Genomic DNA, 22,321 nt, shown 5'->3' with positions numbered 1-22,321 from the left:
AGTGGGGGCGGGGTGCAGGGGACAGAGGACACTACAGTGGGGGAGGGGTGCAGGGGACAGAGGACACTACAGGGGGGGGCAGGGGATAGAGGACACTACAGTGGGGGGGGGTGCAGGGGACAGAGGGCACTACAGTGGGGGAGGGGTGCAGGGGACAGAGGACACTACAGGGGGGGTGCAGGGGACAGAGGACACTACGGTGGGGAGGGGTGCAGGGGACGGAGGACACTACGGTGGGGAGGGGTGCAGGGGACGGAGGACACTACGGTGGGGAGGGGTGCAGGGGACGGAGGACACTACGGTGGGGAGGGGTGCAGGGGACGGAGGACACTACGGTGGGGAGGGGTGCAGGGGACTGAGGACACTACGGTGGGGAGGGGTGCAGGGGACTGAGGACACTACGGTGGGGGAGGGGTGCAGGGGACAGAGGACACTACAGGGGGGGTGCAGGGGACAGAGGACACTACGGTGGGGAGGGGTGCAGGGGACGGAGGACACTACGGTGGGGAGGGGTGCAGGGGACGGAGGACACTACGGTGGGGAGGGGTGCAGGGGACGGAGGACACTACGGTGGGGAGGGGTGCAGGGGACGGAGGACACTACGGTGGGGAGGGGTGCAGGGGACGGAGGACACTACGGTGGGGAGGGGTGCAGGGGACTGAGGACACTACGGTGGGGAGGGGTGCAGGGGACTGAGGACACTACGGTGGGGAGGGGTGCAGGGGACGGAGGACACTACGGTGGGGAGGGGTGCAGGGGACGGAGGACACTACGGTGGGGAGGGGTGCAGGGGACGGAGGACACTACGGTGGGGAGGGGTGCAGGGGACGGAGGACACTACGGTGGGGAGGGGTGCAGGGGACGGAGGACACTACGGTGGGGAGGGGTGCAGGGGACGGAGGACACTACGGTGGGGAGGGGTGCAGGGGACGGAGGACACTACGGTGGGGAGGGGTGCAGGGGACGGAGGACACTACGGTGGGGAGGGGTGCAGGGGACGGAGGACACTACGGTGGGGAGGGGTGCAGGGGACGGAGGACATTACGGTGGGGAGGGGTGCAGGGGACAGAGGACACTACGGTGGGGGGGGTGCAGGGGACAGAGGACACTACAGTGGGGGGGTGCAGGGGACACTACTGTGGGGGGTGCAGGGGACAGAGGACACTACAGTGGGGGGGGGGTGCAAGGGACAGAGGACACTACGGTGGGGAGGGGTGCAGGGGACAGAGGACACTACAGTGGGGGCTGCATTGCTGGGCACTGATGAGCCCTGCATTCTTTATGTAGCGCACTCCTGAGCCCTGGGGACCCTGATGTAAGAAAGGGGCTCTCTGGGGACCCTGGTGTAAGGAAGGGGCTCTCTGGGGACCCTGGTGTAAGAAAGGGGCTCTTATGTAAGTGGGGATCCACACTCAGATATGTAACTATATTTTATTCATAATATATACAGTACACACACACACATATATATTCTATACATGTGTATGCCCACCCAAGCTACATAGTTACATAGTAGGTGAGGTTGAAAAAAGACATAAGTCCATCAAGTCCAACATACAGTGGGGACGGAAAGTATTCAGACCCCCTTAAATTTTTCACTCTGTTATATTGCAGCCATTTGCTAAAATCATTTAAGTTCATTTTTTTCCTCAATGTACACACAGCACCCCATATTGACAGAAAAGCACAGAATTGTTGACATTTTTGCAGATTTATTAAAAAAGAGAAACTGAAATATCACATGGTCCTAAGTATTCAGACCCTTTGCTGTAAATGTAAGGGGGTCTTAATACTTTCCGTCCCCACTGTATGTGTGTGATAAACACACATAGCGTATGACTTTCTTTACTTCGCTGCTATGGGCTCTAGCCTCAGATCTTTTGTAGACCTAGCAACGCCCCTGGGTTTCACATAATGTAACCCCAAAAAATAACCTTATAAATCAAGAACGTGTGGGTTTGCACCAAATCTGGAACTGTGTTGTTTTGGGCCAGATATGGTCTGGTGTGATCCTGCACACATATTTTAATGTTGTGTGCTGATGAATGACGAATGCGCTTTGTCACCAATTTGTGTGAAGCAGTCCTCACAAAGTTGTAATTTCCTGTTTTTGTACCCTCCACATGCCCAACAATGTACAAGTTTAATTTGGAGATTTTGAAAATGAAACCAAGGCATGGTTAGTTCATAATGCGCACATACGAGATTATGGCCATCATTATAGAGAGAGGGAGAAAGCTGGACAAGGAAGAGGAGTCCCCATATGGCGCAGGCTCCGACTGAGATATGAGAAGTGAATGTAAGCAAAAATAAACTTGTAATATGGAATTTCTCAAAAAAAGAATATAGTGATGTGCATTGTAATCACTTCACTTATTTCCCTTATGTTTCTTTTCATTGTAGCTGAGTTTACTACCACTTTAATGGTGATTCTAACATATGGAAAAAAAATTCAGTGGCAGGGAGTTTAAAAAGACACACAGCCATTCACTGAAACCGAAAAAGAAGCGGTTTAACCTTAAACTGTGTAGAGGGTTCTTTACTGTCAGAGTGGTAAAGATGTGGAACTCCCTTCCAGAAGCAGAAGTGTCAGCGGGTGAGTGTTGATGGTTTAAATAAAAAAAAAAAAACTATTAGATGAGAATCTTGACGATCTCAAGTAACAGGGATATAGGAATTATTGACGTGGAGACAGGCACACAGGGTGAACTAGATGGGCTGGTGTCTTTATTTAACCTTTTTTGTGTATTATTTGTGCTGCATTCAGGAAACTTTCTTCTTGCTCCTGATCTGCAAACTGACCAAACTCATCTGTTAAAATGTACAAAGTTACAGAGGCCACTAATCATGTGATCTGTAGTCATCCTTAGCTGACATTGTAACAGAACATAGAGATTGGGAAATTGGGAAAGGATGACGGGAACACGGAAACGATGACGGGGATAGCCGCACTTAGCACACCTTGATCACACACTTGAAGGCTTTAGTCACTGTTGATTTAGAAAAAGCAGCTCTTGTCACTGATTGGTGGGGTTGTGTGAAGTTGGTCCTGTGACATCAGGGAAGGCGTAGCTGATGATCACTGTGAGTAGAGGAGCTCGGGAACAGCTGTGCTGGGTGGACGGCGGAGAATCTTGTGTGTAGAGACGATCTGTAGTGTCTGGGATAAAGTCGGGTGAGTTGTTACCGCCATATAATGATAACATTTCATAGATCAGCCTGACTTGGTGCTCAGGTTACTACTGTTTGTGGACTTTTGCTCTTTTTATTATCATTTTGCGGTACGGATGGTGGTGTGCTCAATGTGCTGCCCTCTGTCATTATTGGCTATAACTTTAATCCTTGTCTCAGATCCGCTCCTAGTAATAAAGAACGACAGCAGGTGGGGATCGGATATCCTATTTCTGGTGTAAATTATAATGGTTCGCTGTCCTGGGACATAACAGACTTGTATGTGTAAATAGCGCTGTCACATGCCTGCCCTGTGTAGCGGAAAAGACATGAGTCATCAGAATCGAAAGTGAAAGTAACTGCTGTTGTTTATAGAGACCACTGGACGTGTCGGCACTGGTCGCCTCTTTCTCTGTACAGGGAATGATCTGGGAAGTTTAGATAAACCTCTACCTTCCTGATCAGGTTCTCTATGGTTTGTGTGTAATGTACTTGCTTTCATGTGAGTTTAGATGATTTCCGACTATCTCCAATCTTCTTGTGATTTCTCCTGTGTCCACCATCACACTTCAGTGGATGGCAATGGAAATTTACATTATTTGATTTATGTATTTTTTTTTTTAATTTTAAGTTTTTCATGTGTGTGTGTGTGTGTGTGTGTGTGTGTGTGATATATATAATTTCTTTTTTTTTGTTTGTAATATGGCTCAATTACACATGTTTTGTATATGAAGAGGGTTGTATTGGCTCCTCAACACCTGCTTTAACCTCCTGAATACAGGACAACAACCAGTTGCAGCGCTGCCCCATTTACCTGAATGGGTAGCACTCAGTGGGCGAAGCCGCGTTCCAAGGACGAGAGCGTATAATTCTTGTCGCGGGCGGTGCAAAGCACCCCAGCATAACAGTGGGGTTTTGCCACCTTCCAATTGCAAGTGTAAACGAGCCCTTACAGCTATTTGTATAGCGCTGACAATATAAGCAGCACTACAGTCTAAGGTCCCTAGCTCGCATTCATACATACTAGGGACAATTTCGACAGTTGCCAATTAACCTATCAGCATGTCTTTGGAGATTGAGCCAAAACCTGAGTACCCGGAGGAAACCCTCATAGGCACAAGGCAAACTGCATGCGGTAGTGCCATGGTTGGATTTCAAACCAAAGACACTAGTGCTAACCACTCATTTTCTATGGTTCCCTATCACATCAATGTAACATGGTGCAGCGCCATTTTTGAAAAGGTATAGTTGCTTTTTTGGTGCAGCATAGTGCATGTTTTTGCCCCTGTATTTTTCAGTAGGAACTAATCAAAAGCAAATGTTCATGTTTTTTTGATAGGGTTTTGTGTTTAACACCAGTTACCTTCTACTAAAAAAAAAAACCCCAAAAAACTGTGAAACATGAAAACGCATAAAAAATGCGTGTAAAAATCCCTGATTCCATGATAATGCAGCAGCAGTATCAACCTAGGCTAAGGGTTCATTCCCATGATGACTGGCGTTTTTCTTTACTGGATGAACCTCATTCACTGCTAGGGCACATAGAAAATAATTGTTTTCAATGTGTTTTACCAGTCAATGATGCTTATCCATAAAAATAGTTTTCCATGTGCCCTGTTTCTGCTGCAGTGCCACCTGGAGGCAAGCACATGCAAAAGTGTAGCATTTTACCATAGTGCACTAGAACTAAAGCTATTCACTGCTGGGACATATAGCAAACAATTGTAAAGGTCGATGCAATAGAGTATTGGTGTTTTCATGAGTACAAGCGCGTACAGGCATTCATTTCTATGGCTGGCTGTGTGAACCACGTGTGTGCATGTACCCTTTAATTGGAGGCACAGGTGCAGCCCACTGTTAGAATAAATGACAGACTGATATGCAGTGGTTGGATGCTGTTCTGAGTGGTACTCGCACGCAGGTCTCTGAACATATATGGCCCTAAATGCGAGCACTGCTCAAAACAGCATCTAGCTACCCATTTCAACAATTCATTGATTTTAACAAGCTGCATGCTGCACCTCTGCTTGCCCCAAAAAGCCAGGTTTTTACACTGTATCAGCCATATTGCCTGCCTGCATGAGGACATAAATGTGTATATAAAGGCATAGATGAAATCTCCTCTAAATACTCTAACTGCAGATTTGTCAATGCCAGTGTGAGTGAGGCTTTGAAGAGCCACTTTGCATAAAAACGATTGTATTATGTTAAATGTGTGGTTAATACTTGTAGTGATAGTATTCAGTATAAGGATTCATTTTTTTAAATTCTTTTATATTTTTATGCACATTGACATGCAGACCAAACTATCCAGCAAGTGACGAGTTGGGGAAAACTATAAAACTTCATTCACACTGGTCAAACCTGCTTTTATATTTTGAAAACATTCTTAGAGAAGTCCAGCCAGAGCTTTTTGGGCTCAGCTTCTCCTATGGGTCACAGGAGTGCAATTCATTTTGCACTCCTGTCACCTGTTTTCAGTGGAGAGTGGTCTGAAGTCTGCTCTCCGCTGACGTCACCAGGATCAGTCAAGGATCAAGTCTGGATCCGCCAGCTGCCTTGACTGTTGGCAGTCTCAGCCAGCCGCTGAGATGGCCGCTTCCCGTCCCTCCACAGCTCAGCGCTCTAATGAGTGTGGAGGAACAGAGCAGGAGAGCTGCTGACTGACAGTCATCAGCTCTCCTCTCAGATCTGTGAGAACCGAGCCTTTGGTGGCTTGGTTCTCAGTGCAGGGATGGCGGGGGTCAGCTGCAGCATTGGTCTGATGCTGCATTCACCTAGGTAAGTATAAATATCCAAGAACCCCCCCCCCCCCCCCCACTTCTTTTAGTACATATAAATTGGGTAATTCCAAAGTTCTCAGCCCAGCGCAGGAAAAAAAAACACTCCTCTTTATTCAAAGCAAAAAGCAGAGATTACCCAATTTCCACTAGATATACTGTATAGAAATGAAAAATCCAATCTGCAACACCTTTTTACATTTTATTTAGAAGCAAAGACTCACCAATACTACCGTTTCGGGCCCATGAGGACCCTTCATCAGGTCTAACAAGAATGAGACATAAATTCAGTAGTATTCCTTTATAAAGCAGGGGTGTCCAGTCTTTTGACCTTTCTGGGCCACATTGGAAGAAGAGCAATTGTCTTGGGCCACACATAAAATACACTAGCAATAAGGATAGCCGATGAGCAGAAAAAGTCAGGTAGATCACAAGTTAAAGATCACTGATAGATAATGTACCTGCCTGAGTAATAAAACTTAATTCGTTATATATATATATATATATATTTATACTTTTTTTTTTTTATAATAAAAAAAAAAAAAAAAAAAAAAAAGCATAAAACTAGCGCAATATTAGACACAGTTTGATAAACTATCCCATCAATATCTGGTTCAATGGATGTAGTAGCAATTCTCAAGGTGCTCATCAGATATTTTGGTTCTAATTTGGCCCTTCACGTGCTTCTTCTTTGAAAGTAGTTGCTCACAAATATAGGTGCTGCCGAAAAATATTAAAATTTACAAGGGGTTGAGGAGCAGGAGGCGGAGCCTAGCAGAGCAGACATGCATTGTTAGAGCTCCACACCGCTGAGGAGAGAAGAGAAGGACAAAGCGGAGCCTGCAGGCTCAAAAGGTATCCATTTGAACCTTTTTGCCCCAGGGAACAAACTGTGAAAGTTTGGGCAGGAAATATGGTACTGGGAGGAAACCGTGGCAGAAATAAAAATCACCTCACAAAGAGCTCACAGGCACTCACTGCAGCTGAAGCAGCTCCAGTCACCTCACAAGATACAGCATCAGGGCGCTCTCACAGACAGAAAATGTCACAGCAAGACTCTCCATTTGAGTCAGATACAGAACAAATCCTCTCACAAACTTCTCCACAAGCCTCCTCAGTATCCCCAGTAATATTATTACAATTTGAAAAGATGCTTCATAAGGCTTTAAAACAAACCTCAGACCAAATAACAAAGCCTAACCAAAGAAATAAGAGAGCTGGGAAACCGCACCGCAGCCTTAGAAATAAAAATGGATGAAATTGAAATTACAACCCAAGAAAATATAACAGAATTGGAACAATTAAAAAAAGAGAATTTAATACTTCAAACTAAGCTCGAAGATTACGAAAATAGAGCCAGACGTTCAAACTTGCGCATAAGGGGAATACCTGAAACTGTGACAGACCTGCAATCTACTATTACTGCTCTATTACAAGAACTAAAGCCAGATATCCCTATTGAACGTTTAGAACTGGACAGAGTACACAGAGCCCTCACAGCCAAAAAGAAAGATGGACCCCCACGTGATATAATCACAAAATTTCATTATTACAGAACGAAAGAACAAATACTAATTGCTGCAAGAGAAAAAAAGGAACTTAATTTTCAAGGACACAATTATCAAATTTTTGCTGACCTATCCCAACTTACTATTACTAAAAGACGATCCATGAAACCCCAACTAATGGAACTGCAACGCCACAACATTATGTATCAATGGGGCTTCCCCTTTTCAGTCAGATTTAACCACCAAGGTACAATTTACAGAAGCAGATCAGCAGATGAACTACAACAAACCCTTTTAAAATTAAATCTGACAGAACCCACAAGCAGCAACTCTCCCACACGCAGAAGAATGGCATCATCTTCACCTTCAGGCAGCACCCAGAAAATTTCAGAACAAAATGGGAATCATCATTCTCACAAAAGAGGCCGTTATGCCACATCATCCATGGACCAAGAAGATTCAATGGACTGACATCCTAATTCCTGATATCTCTTCATTTATTATACTAAGAGATGGTTCTCTATAAAAAACCTGTATTTATAACTGAATGTAACTGCATTCTGATAGTCACACACTGTGTGGGATCATGTTACATTCCAGTTATATTTCTTATTACTTCTGATTCATATAGCCTTAGAATATATAAGTGAAATAAGGAAATTCTTGTTCAGTTATATATTATCAGGTAATAACAATAGATTTATTACTTTTTAGGACAAATATGTTCAATAATCCAGAAGTAATGGAAGCTTTTTCTTTCTTTTCTTAAAACAAATATATTATTACCTAACTAGTTCCTAGAATTATGTTTTTGTTTATTCTAATCTGAAGCAATACAACCTCAATTTTATGAGTTAACATATCTAAACAGTTACATATGAATAAAATATGTAATTGTTTACTCTAAAAGGGTTAAAATCCCAAAATAATTCAAACTATCTTTATCAATACCAAAGTTATTAACAGTACCTTTCTAACTGAATTATTTAGCCTAGGGCAAGACTAACCATATACAACCACCCTGGAATAAATAATTTCAACAAAAACTATATTCTGCACTCCAATTAATGAAACATCATTTTGATGTCTTTTGACATAGCACTTCTCTCCTGTAAGCGGAAGATCCGTGTACCCCCATTAGCCCTCCTCGTTCTCCCAACCATATTATGTGGGAGTGTGACGAAGGCACTTATTCCCCTGAGAGAGATATTTATTCTCTTTCACGGGTAAATTGTGATTACTTGCAAAAAATAATTTATACAATGTATCATCTAATCTCATATGTTTTTTGTTTACTCTTTACTCCAGAATTCACTGGTTTCTTTTCTATCTATTCATCTCTTCAGTCCACACAGGTTGATCTGCGCAGTCAGCTCTGCATAACAAAAAGTAAGTCAAAACTATTTGATCTATTGCCATGGCACCACTGAATATACTTTCCCTGAATGTTCAGGGAATAAATGTCCCTCAAAAAAGGACCAAAGCCTTCCGTACTTTCCATAACAAGAAGGCTCACATAGTATGCCTCCAAGAAACACACTTCACCAAAGATTCTACTCCAAAATATATTTCTCCTTTTTATCAACAAATTTACACGGCTTCTGCCTGTACCAAGCAAAGGGGAACTCTAATTGCATTTCACCGATCCACACCATTCACCTTATCATCAGAAATTAAAGACCCAGAAGGTAGATACCTGATACTCATGGGTTATATAATGGATACAGCAATCACGGTGATTTCCTACTACGCTCCTAACAAACAACCTACACCATTCCTCTCACATATATTACAAGTGATTAATACACACAAAATAGGAACAGTGATAATGTGTGGGGATTCGAACCAGGTCCTCCTCCCATTTCTAGATAAATCACCTTTTACACCATCCAAAATAACCTCTAGATTACCTTTTTCTCAACTTCTTTCCAAATACAATCTGGTAGATTCATGGAGAGAAAGTAACCCAATGAAAAAGAAATTCACTTATTTCTCGCACCCTCATCAAACCTTCACCAGAATAGATCATATTTTTCTAACAATAGGAATGATACCAGAAATTATTGCATCAGATATAATTCCGATTCCGTGGTCTGACCATAATGCAGTATACACTACTATAGCCTCAGCCATACCAAAAGCGCATGACCCAACGTGGTACTTACCGGACATAATGCTCAAACACCCACTACATCAGATGGCCATTGAACAAGCTTTAAAGGAATACATATCAATTAATAACACAACAGACATCTCCCCAATAACACTGTGGGAAGCTCATAAGCCTGTCTTGCGTGGTACAATACAAAGACAAATGGCACTATTTAAACGGGAACCCAAAAATCTAGCAAAAAAACTAGAACTCAATTTTAATGCAGCCTACATATCATTTCAAGATAATCCATCTCAGAGTACAAAATCTCATCTGGAAAAATCTAGATTGGAATACGATCTATTTCTCACTGAGTCAGTTGATAAATCCCTCAAACGCTCCAAACACAATTTCTACATGAATACAAACAAACCAGGTACATATTTGGCTCGGGCATTAAATTCAACTAACAAATCTTTCAAACCAATACGTTTGAAATTATCAAAAAATGTTTACACTTGTAATCCAGTTAAAATAGTCCATAAATTTCACTCACATCTCGCAACTTTATACAAGACAAACAATGAATTTAATCCTACAGAAGCTGAATCCTTCTTCTCAAAAATAACCTTACCTGAGTTATCTCAGAATCAAAAAAGCAGTTTGGATGAGCCTATAACTATAGATGAAGTTGCTAACGCCATAAAAGACCTAAAACTTAACAAAAGACCAGGCCCAGACGGCTACTCGGCTTTATACTATAAAACATTCTCAGAAATACTCTCTCCCATTCTCACTGAAACTTTTAACAAACTTCTAGATGGACATTCTTTTCGGCAAGAAACACTAATGGCAATTGTTTGTATGATCCCAAAACCCCTTTCTGATGATACTTCCTGTGTGAATTATCGGCCTATCTCTCTGTTAAACCTCGATATTAAATTATTAGCAAAAATAATAGCAAAACGCCTCAATAGCATTATAGGAAAATTAATACATAGAGATCAAGTAGGCTTCATGCCAAATAGACAGGCAGGCGATAATATACGCAGGGCAGTGTTATTGGCACATATTGCTAAAAAACGGAAAATCCCTTTATGTTTTCTATCTCTCGATGTTAAGAGGGCATTTGACACAGTATCCTGGCAATATATGCAATATTCATTACAAAAATGGGGTTTTGGACCCCACTTTTTAACATGGATCAAAGCATTATATAATAAACCCAAAGCCTATATAAAATATGCTGGATACAAATCTGAAGCCTTTAATATCGAAAGAGGTACCCGACAGGGTTGCCCATTATCTCCCTTATTATTTGCCCTTATACTCGAACCCATGGCCCAATACATCAGAACAAACCAAACTATAACTGGCAATGAAGTAGGAGGTATTACACACAAATTATGTATATTTGCAGACGATTTACTTTTTCTATCATCACCACAGGTCTCTGGTCCTAACTTAATACCAGCTCTTGATGGATTTGCAGCCCTATCCGGCCTTATGATTAATCCTAAGAAATGCCTAGTGCTTAATATTTCACTCACAAACATGGAATTGATCCCGGCTAGGGCTGCACTCCCATTCACATGGGCAGAAAAATCAATCCCATATCTTGGAATTCATTTAACAGCATCTCATTCTGACTTATTCTCAACCAATTATCCTCCTGTATTAAGACAGATCACAAATCTAATAAAACAATGGTCGCAACTTCCTTTATCCTGGATAGGGAAGATTAATGCAATCAAAATGACTATTCTACCCAAATTGCTTTATCTATTCAGAGTCCTCCCTATTCCAATTCCTTCCTATTTTTTGAGAATAGTACAAAAAAGAGCAACTTCGTTTATATGGGGCTCTTCTAAACCACGTATACCTATACACACACTACATCTTCCCAAAAATAAAGGAGGCCTGGGATACCCTAATTTTACTAACTACTACAGAGCAGCACATTTGGCCAGTCTGTCCAAATACCATGCAAAACAGGAAATCCCATTATGGGTATTTATAGAGGCTTCAGAAAATGACCCTCTATTAATATCAAATTTATTATGGCTTGATCCTAAAGACCGCTTTAAAATTCATAATCCCATAACTAAACACTTCTTATCTCTCTGGGATAAACTAAAAACCAAATATCAGTTACAATCTCCACACAATCCTCTCCTTTCTTTTATCAGAAATCCGGCCTTTTATCCGGCATGGATCTACCCAAATTCTTTTAAAGCTTGGACAACATCAGGCATTCAGACACTAAATGACTTCATAGCATCTAAATCATTCCTTTCATTCCCATCGCTTAGAGAAAAATATGATCTACCAAACTCTGAGATATTTAGATATCTCCAAATCAAAAATTTCTATACACCATTCCTAAAGGGGGATACACCATTATCCCAATTATCCATTTTTGAATCAATCTGTACAAAAGATCCATTTGCTAAAGGTACAATTTCATCACTTTATAATCAATTATATGGAGTAGCAAATCTTAATAGACCCTCTTACGTTCAGAGGTGGGAGGAGGACCTGGGACGAACTTTAGAAGACACGGACTGGTCTAATATATGGCTCACATCTAAGTCATCTTCACCCAACATCTTAGCACTGGAGACAAATTATAAAGTCCTAACTCGCTGGTACCTTGTACCCGCTAGAGTGGCAAAATATTCACCTAATACCTCAACTCTTTGTTTTCGAGGATGCCCAGAAATAGGCACATATTTACACATATGGTGGACGTGCCCAGTAATCCAAACCTTCTGGAAGGAAGTCTTCGTGATTGCATCTAAAATATTTAAAAAAATAATACAACCAGATCCATATTTAACTTTACTTAATCTAAAACCGGAATGGTTAACACTCTCTCAATTCAAACTTATGATCCAACTAATAACGGCTGCAAAACAAACAGTGGCCAAGGCATGGAAATCTCCTACATTGGTACTAGCAGAAACAATTCACAGAATGAATAATACAATGTCCCATGCTAAGATGGTAGCCATCGATCAAAATCAAATTCCAAAATTTGAAAAACTTTGGCATCCTTGGATAAAACAACAGTTCCTGTCAAATTTCAATGACTCTGTCCTGTTGCCATGGTAACAGATTAAATGACTTACAGAGACACCCATTCTAAGGCTTCAAAGAGAACTAAAAAGAATAATAAACTGACGAGCGGGACAACCTTGTGGACCATACCTCTACCTTTCAACCCTTTTTCTTCTTTCTCTTTCCTTTTCTCCACCTTACGATTAAAGCTCATTATCAGAATTTATTTGACCTATATACACTCTACTTGTAAACAATATGTATAGTAGGTATAAATCATTTAAATACCTACAAAAGTAACTAAGGAAATGATATATATCTTTAATTTAGGTTTACGTGAACCCAATGTTTAATATTTGAAATTTCATGATATTTACCTATATAAACCCTACTGTAAAACAATGAGCTTACTTTATAGATCCTTGTAAACTTACTTTATGTATCTTTATGTATCTTTATAACATTGTATACTCAATAAACTTCTTTTGACAAGGAAAATTTACAAGGGGTGATTGTGAAGAGTGGCATATTTTCCTTGAAGATAAAACTTGTAAAAGACCAGTAAAGAGATACTGTCATGTTTTTCTTGAACCATATGTGTTCACTAAGTATAGATGCATTTAAAAAAAAATATCCAAACAAAATCAACATTTTTAAATACATTTCCGATTGTGTTGTGCTGCATTGATAGATGTCTTGAGCCACACGTTGTACACCCCTGTTATAAAACATATCTCTTAGGAAACAATCAACACCTGATCTTCTTTACATAAGTCACTAGTCGGTTTATTTAACCAGCTTGTTGAATACAAAAAAGCAAAATAGCTTGTTGCATAAAAGAAACAAAGTAGCAATATCACTGGCCATTCCACCTATTGTAATCGGAAAAGAAACACACATCGCTAATACAATAAGGCCCCTTTCACACTGGGGCGGTAGGGGGCATCGGCGGTAAAACAGCTCTATTTTTAGCGCTGTTTTACCGCGGTATTCGGCCGCTAGCGGTGCGGTTTTAACCCCCCGCTGGCAGCCGAAAAAGGGTTAAAACCCCTCGTATAGCGTGGCTATAGCCGCGGTATTACCGCGGTATAGCCGCGCTGTCCCATTGATTTCAATATGAAGGAGCGGTGAATACACCGCTCCTTCACCGCTCCAAAGATGCAGCTCGCAGGAGATTTTTTCTTCTCCTGCCAGCGCACCGCTTCAGTGTAAAAGCCCTCGGGCTTTCACACTGAACAAACAGCGGAGGCTGTTTAGGGGCGGTTTGCAGGCGCTATTTTTAGCGCAATAACGCCTGCAAACCGCCCCAGTGTGAAAGGGGCCTAAAGGAAACCTAACTGTAAGGTTTCATGCACACAAGATGTTTTGCAAACTCTTCTAGTAGCCTTTCTTCCTGGCAGAAAAAAAGCCTGACACTTATAAACGTTTTTACAAGCTTTAAGGCTCCTTTCATACTATCAGTCCGCTCGGATCCGCTGAAAACAGACGAATGACGATACGTTTGCCATCTGTCCAGTGGATGGGATCAGTTGAAAACAGACAGGCTGTCCGTTTTCATCTGATCTCCCCATAGAGGACAGCTGGGCTCTGACAGGTCTGTTCCTGCACAGTGAGCAGAGACGGACATGTCATCCCCCTGCTCAGTGGGGATCAACAGAGCGATTTTCCCCCGCTAAGCTAGCAGAGTCCGTCCAGCGGTTCTGCCCCGTGTGAAAGGGGCCTTAGGCATGTTTACAGGTGTGAAGAGCTTGGGCATTATTTCATTTTATTGGCCAGAATAATAATTCATTGGCCCCAGTTCCATTGAAAGGAAGGAGAGGCTGCCGGCTCCCACAGCTAATTGCAGTTGCTCGCATGTAGTCGCTATGTAGTGATCACCTGCAAGTGATCCTGCAGCTAATCGGTGGCAAAAAGTTTGATGCTTAGTAATCAGAGCATTGACCCTGTTTATTTCACAGAACACACCAGCAGCTGCATTTCAACATGGGTGTTGGTGTGAACAGGCCCTAAGGCTCTATTCACACTAATGCGTTTTTTGATGCATTTTGCAGAAATGCATGGGAATTTTTTAACATGGGTTCCTATGGAACATGTTCACATTAATGCATTTTTGTGCCTCTGTGTTTTTGGAAAGGGTCTAGGACTTTTTTTCATGCAAAATGCAGCATTTTGCATGTAATAGAATTCAATGGACCCGCATCCAAAATGCAAGTACCGGGTTTTTTTTTACACTGTATACAGTATAAAAAAAACACACTGTAAAAAAAACGCATGTTCAAAAAAGGCAGCAAGCACCGCAAAAAGCACTGCAAAAACGCTCAAAAGCAACATGCATAGATGTGAATCGAGCTTAAATGTAACCTGATGCTGCCAGGGCTACTTAAAACAGTCAGTATTAATTTACATGGTTTAAAGCCAAACTCCATAAGCACTGACCTTTTAAAGCTGGGTTCACACATGTGCGGTGCGAATTCCAGCTCCGTTTTCGCTGGGAAGAGAAAAAACAGCTGTTCAGCGGTTCCTCACCATTGTAGCTGCAGATCAGGGAGATGGGGGGGTGTAGTGAGAAGGAGAGAATTCATGTTCAGAACGAATCAGATGCGTTCCCATAGAAGATAATGTGCTTGTAATTCGCACCGCAATGCCCAGAAAACGCACACATTTTTAGAGCCATGCGCAGTGTGATTGCAACACACATATGTGAACCGGATGCATTCAAATGAATGCATTTAAAATGTACTGTGAATTGGATGCGGTGTATTCGCATAGGTGTGAATGGGGCCTTATTTTTACTACAGGAGCTTTTTAAGGCCAAGTTTTTTAGAGGTGCTGCACCGCTGAGAACTGATCCGCATTCAGATCAATTTTCAGAGTCATTTTATAGGCAGCTGCCTATTTTAACCCCTTAAGTACCACCACTGCCAAAAACACATGAATTGAATTGCTTGACTGGGTCACGTTCAACGGTGCTACTGGCTGCTGAATGTGACAGGGAAAATATTCGCCCCTTGCTTAACTCCTGTGGCAAAATTTTCTCTCACTGCTTTGTGTGAGGACACCTTTGTCTGCAGCCTAAGGAAGGGACAGTTAGGGGATATAAAAATACCCCCCCCCCCCCCAAAGGGAGCCCCAAGACCTAAGTTACACAACAAATTCCTGTGGATTCTTGCAATTGGAATCGCAGGTGATTCCAGACAGCTGCAGATTCCGTCTGTGCAAATGTACCTACCCAGTTACCCGCATTTAGGAACAGATAACCAACCCTTAAGGCAGTCTGTCAAATGTCGCTAGACACAGGTAACCCCTACATGTGCAGATACACACAAAAAATCAGTGGAAAGCTGATGTTCCTGTCAGCATTTCATCATTTTGTATAGTGACTGCATCTGTCCAGAACCACCTATGATTCCAGCCAAATGAACCCACAAATCTGCTGCTGGACCTAAAATCAGCACTGTGAATGAAGCCTAAGCTCTGCTGAGTGATTCTCATATGTACCGTGAGAAACCGCATTTCCACCTCTGTAGTGGAACAAGGTCTAAGATGAACACCAGCAGCAGCGCTGTGCTTCTACCCCCCCTCACTTTTCTGTGCTGTTTACAAAGCACAGTGGCAGCATCCATCATTCTGCTGTAAATGGCATATCACTGCACAACAGAAGGAGGGACAAAGGCTCAACACCTTTAGGCCTCTTTCAAACAACCGTTCTGATCAGGTCTGCCTGTTAGTTTTTCAGGCGGACCTGATCGGACAGTCCATTCATTTCTATGGACAGGCAGGTGTAAACAGACTTGTGTCTGCGATTTTGTGCTTAAGCTTGTAGCTCTAAAACGCTCAACAAGCCAAATCCCATTCATTTCAATGGCCCCTGTTCACATCTGAGCATTCTGTTGTCTGAAGCAAAATGCCTGTCGCTCAAAAAAGTACATGAGCTTTTTTTTGACATGTTACAAGCGTTTTTGGCCACATAGACTTAAATAGAAACGCCTGACTTGAGCGTTTTCTGCTCAAATAGCAACTCTCCATCCTTAATTTCCCCTCCCTCTCCTCCCCCTAGTGCTTTCTATTGGTTAAACAAAAACCTCCTGAAGCTGTAAAACACTTGTAAAAAGCTGCACAAACCACCAAAAAACGCCAGAAAAAACACCAGTAAATTTCTACGCTCAGGTGTGAATGGAGCCTTAGGCATTAAAGCCCAATTTCAGCTTTCTTGTCCATCCCACCTCCCTGTTCAGTCATCCACCCCCAGCATTTGTTTAACAAAAAAATCTTCATATATACACCTTTTTTTCCTGATCTCTTTTGTCCAGTCATGTGATGCTCATGGTCATTTCTCCTTCACTGTCCATCATTATTGGGTTAGGCCTGAATACTTCAATAAACTGCACTCATGTAATGACTAGTATAGTTTGCTATAGCATTTTCCTGTGAGCCCAGGGTGGCTTAAGTGTTGTTTAACCCAGAAAGGGACAGGCTCTGGGCCACAGAGGAAGACCAGGAGGGCTATGCTAGCCCTATGCTAGAGCATGAAGAAGTTTTTTTAGCATTCCCGCCATGGAAAGGTATCAAAACAAAAACTAATTGGGCTTTTCATTTATTTATTTCCCTAAAGTGGAAAAAAAACTGCTGCTTAAAGTAAAAGCACTGGAATTTTCCCATACCTCTCTGGGTATTTTTATGCCATCTGTGTCCCATTTTGGAGCATTTCACAAAAAAAGGGGGGACCCAAGGGGAAGGAACGGGATGGGTACCAGTTCCACCCAGGGAAAAAGAATTCGTCAACAAGGAACCAGCAAATTAGCAAAAATATGAATAATTTATTATAGAAATTGAAAAATTCCACATATACACCAAACACAAAATCAAAAAATATGACATTAAGTGAACCAAAGACCACCACTAAGAAAATAAAATAGACAACGTTGTCTAAGAACAGAACAACACACAGATGGCCACCACTAAACACACACACAAAAACGTCCAGCTTGATTAATGGATGGAGCATAGCATAACAAAAAAGTCTCATAAGTGTCTCAACAAAATTGTTGGTCAAGGCTGGGAGGTAGGTGTGTGCAGAGGTATGATTGAGGGGAGTCCGCCTTGCAGGATGCCAGTGACAGGCCTTGGATGAGCCTTATGGTATGTTACGTGAGGTTAGCTGGTTAGGGCACTGGCAGCTGAGTATGGTACAATGCTAGTAAGGTGGGTAGGTGGTAATGTAGAGACTGTGCATATATGAAGCTATAGATATGCCTGCATCGGTAGTGGTCACAGCATCTAAACTGAACAGTAGGTGGGAGACATCTGTGTAGCTATAGTGACAGCAGTCACGATTGAACAGATACAGTCTCACCAGTCCGGGGATACCGAGGTTCGGCAGGCATGCAGATCATTCCAGTCCTACTTAGACCATCTCAGGTGGTGCGGAACAGCTGCATCCAGATCAGGCCAACTGAATAAGGCTTCGTAGATCTGTGTACTCAGTTTCCAGCAGGAATAGTGAGGAGCGGAGGCGTGTAAGGATGTGCCGCCTGAATGCGGCGTGGATCAGCATCCGCTTCCTGGTTCCGTACAACAAGGTTTCATACAAAGGCGGACGGGATACCCAGGGCTGGTGGGTGGGTCTGTGTGTACGCTAGATGGAGCGTGATGGCGTCATGCTGACGCGTTTCATCCGTCACAGGGATTTCCTCAGAGCATGCGCCGTTGCCAGAGCAAACAACTTAAATAGCCCTCCCACTTACAAACGTGGTTACATCAGCTATCTGTTGGCCTGGCAACAGCGCAACGAATAGACTGCCATTCAAACCGGAAGACAACAAAAATTATGTAAATAGATAGAACGGGCCAGTCCGTGGGTGCACCACCTCTATAAATTACAAAAACTACTATAAGAAAAAGAAAAATAGAAAGAAAAAGAAAGAAGAATTAGAATAAAGAAAGAAACAGTGCTAGAATAAGGAAATAGAAAGTATGATTAAAGAAAGGGATCGGGCATGTATGTTTCTAAATAGATGTGTTACCTACATGGAAATGAGAAAGGGGGGGGTAATAAATCTTAACGGGGAACTAAGGAGTGAGGAACATTGACAGGTTACACTCATTGTTTAACCCATGGGGGGACATACTGTCAAGGGTATATATCCACATTTTCTCTTTCTGGCAGAGAATTCTGTCGAAGTCACCCCTTCTGAGGGGAAGATTTAACCTGTAGATACCCTTGACAGTAAGCCCAGTGGGGTCCCCCCCATGGAAATTGAGGAAATGTAGAGGGATGGGACGCTCGTCATCTTTGCTAAGAATGCTTTGGACGTGTTCACCGATTCTGACCTTTAGTTTCCTTTTTGTCTTACCCACATATTTTTTGCCACAGGGGCATGTGAGCATATACACTACTCCTGTGGTATTGCAGTTGATGAAATTGTAGATTTTGAACTGTCTCTTACCGTCAGAATCGGTGAACACGTCCGTGCATTCGACATACTTGCAAATGACACATCTACCACACTTGAACATACCTTTTAGAGGGGGAAGTTGGGTAAGCCAGTTTTGGGTAGGAGATCTTTGATATTCGGAGTGGATCAAATGATCCCTTAGATTCCGAGAGCGTCGAGCGGTGAGAAGGGGACGTTCTCCCACTATCTCACCAAGAGCAGGGGAACCAGAGAGAATGTGCCAATGATTGTTGAGAATGGTCCTAACTTGTTTGCATTGGGCACCGTATTTGGTAATAATTCTGGGGGATTCATGTCTATCTTTGGGAACCGTAGGGTTCCTTCTGGTAAAAAGTTGCTGGCGGTCCATCTGGAGGGCTCTTTTTTTGTGATATGCCCTCAATTCAGAGGAACACACCCAGTCACTTTAATTAGACCCTTCGGGTGTTTTGCAATTAGCTTTATCTACATACAGATGCTACTAGGATACTTCCCTGCAGAATGAACAGTGCTGTCATTCTGCAAAACATGAAAATCAATGCATTTACTTTACTGGCAGGTTTAACAGGCAAAACTGTTTCAGACTAACTTAAAGGGTAACTCCACTTTCATGAAGAAAAAAATAATATAGCACATATACAATAATTGCGACAATAATCAAATTGTAATTGAATGTTATTAAAAATTACCTTTCCTTTTCAATCTGCAGCCACTGCAATATGGCTACCAGGAGTTGTTCTGTACACAGAGTGTGTACTGAACACTCCCCAGAAACATACTCCTGCTTGTGTGATTAGTTCACCAATTTTCCCAGAAGTCTGCCTAAGATGCAAGTCAGATTTCAGGCATCCCCTGCAACAAATATGTCATTTTTGGAAAGATACTTTCAATAGGAGCACATCTAAAGGGATGCAGGCCCAGCAGATGTCATCATTAGTGCCCTGCAGCTGCACACCTGACAGTTAATTATGAAACTACTCCCATTAGACCCACTCTGCACAGACAAACACACATGGATTTCTTCTTTAATAACAAAAAGTAGGAATCTGCAACAAAGGTTGTTCTAATCCTTGCAATGTACATAGATCACACAGAGGGGAATGTTTTTTTTCTCAACAAAAGTGGAATTGCTCTTTAAATGTTAGTTGCTGTGTTATAGCATCGATAAACGTGTTGATCTCCCCATAATTTAGTGCAACATTGTGCATAGCCTGGCAGGGTTTACATAAAAGTGGCAACCACGCCAACCTATAACTAGCCTTTGCAGTAAGCTGCAACATTTTTCCTGCACACTTGGCAGCCTGCAAAACAACCAACCAAATTTACATTAAAAACAAAGGGAATGGTTTTGTTTGCACACATTTGCAAATGTATGCATAAGCTGCAGTGCTCATGACAAGGCTCCTCTGTATACTGCAGTTCTATAATTTTCGGAGTCTCCTAAATAGGAGCACAGATAGCAGTGGATCGATTGAGGGCACATGTGCCTGGAGGGAGCCCACCCCTCCTTAACCACTTCCCGTCCTGGCTATAGCAGAATGATGGTTCAGTTATCCTGACTGGGCATCATATGACGTCCAGCAGGATAAGCTGCGGGGGTGCCCTGCGCGGCGATCGGTGGTGTGTCAGTCTGACACACTGCATCTCCGATCTAGGTAAAGAGCCTCTGATGGAGGCTCTTTACCATGTGATCAGCTGTGTCCAATCACAGCTGATCACAGTGTAAACAGGAAAAGCTGTGTATCGACTTTTCCTCTACTCGCGCTGACAGACACGTGTAGATGAGAGACGATCGACTGCTCTCCTGATGGGGGGTCTGCAGTGATTATCAGTGCAGCCCCCCCCCAGGCATGCCCACCAATTACCAGCAAGGATGGCCTCCAGGAATGCCCACCCATGACCACCAAGTAAGCCTACCAGGGATATGGCAATCATTGCCCATTTGGAAAGGCCCATGAGTGCCCATCATTTTTTTTTTTTTTTTTTTCTTCAAAATTTTCATTCTTTTTTTATTTGTAGCGCAAAAAATAAAAATCCCGGAGGTGATCAAATACCACCAAAAGAAAGTTCAATTTGTGGGAAAAAAAATTATAAAAATTTTGTTTGGGTACAGTGTCGCATGACTGTGCAATTGTCATTCAAAATGTGAGAGTGCTGAAAATTGGTCTGGGCTGGAAGGTGTATAAGTGCCCTGTATTGAAGTGGTTAAAGTCACATGGATGCACGTGACTCCCAGCAAGAGCACAATGGCGGTGAACGCATCCAGTGTTTACATAGCTCAACAGTCTGGCAGCTCCATGCCAATTTATGTATTGTCCTGGCCATAGACCATATCGATGTGTGGGTGCACAATGTGGGCAGCCTTTATTCTGCACGGCAGGATCACACCTGTAAAACTATTTGACATAGAAGTGCCAAGATGTTGAGCTATAAAATCATTGATATGCTTTGTTCAGTACACAGCATTGGGAAAATGGCCCACGTAATGTTTGTGTTCATGTTACAGTTACCTTATCGTAAGAATGAGTAAATACGGTATTATACGTATTATTTCTGTTATAAAAAACAAAAACTGATGGGCACTCATAAGGTTAATAATAGACTTGTGTAGGTAAAGTGAAGCTTCGCAAAACTTCTGCAGCGTTGATGCGGGAATGGCAAAACAAAACTCGCTCTGGGCAACTGTTGAGAATTTAGCCACATAGAAGAAAAACAGTTGCTTCCTAATCCCCACAAGGGCAGTCATATAAATTCTCTGGATCAAGATACTACTACTTTAGGCCCAGTTTACACCTGTGTATATTAGGTGTACTTTAGGTGCAGTGATTGGACACAGCCGGTCACGTGGATCAGGGATGCGGATCACACGGATCAGGGATGGGCTGTTTCCGAGGGACACATCTCATCCACGATCACCGCACTGCGGGGGCCCGCAGGAGCGGCGAAATACCGAGGACGTCATATGACGCCCACCCAGGATGGGAGATCCCATCTGTGGACGTCATTTAACAATGGCCCGGTATTGAAGTGGTTAAAACAACTCTGCATTTTTCTCTTGGCCTACATTCCTAACAGTTTAACTGGTGGATAACTAAGGATTTATACAGGATAGGACATTTTCTAGATCATAAAGGAATGTTAGGAAATTAGTAGACCTACATTGAAAAACCGTTCATTAAATTCTTGTCCAGACACACCCCCCCCCACCATTTTTATTTTTGTGGGGTAAGATATGCCTTGTGTCAATGCAGTCTTGATTAACCACTTAAGGACCAG

The 22,321-nt window shown here is 42.5% G+C and overlaps 1 protein-coding gene across 1 annotated transcript in view; it reads left to right on the top strand.

Moving 5' to 3' along the window:
* The first annotated feature begins 2,930 nt into the window (after nucleotides 1–2,930).
* The window catches only part of LOC141128479 (C4b-binding protein alpha chain-like), a 143,613-nt gene continuing 124,222 nt past the window's right edge, over nucleotides 2,931–22,321 (top strand). The window contains exon 1 of the mRNA XM_073615785.1: nucleotides 2,931–3,175. The gene's annotated coding sequence lies outside the window, so the exon portion shown is untranslated. The remainder of the gene's footprint in view (nucleotides 3,176–22,321) is intronic.

The sequence above is a fragment of the Aquarana catesbeiana genome, linkage group LG02, assembly GCF_042186555.1.
Source record: "Aquarana catesbeiana isolate 2022-GZ linkage group LG02, ASM4218655v1, whole genome shotgun sequence".
In the NCBI taxonomy this organism is placed as follows: domain Eukaryota; kingdom Metazoa; phylum Chordata; class Amphibia; order Anura; family Ranidae; genus Aquarana; species Aquarana catesbeiana.
This window is presented reverse-complemented; position numbering and strand designations above follow the sequence as displayed.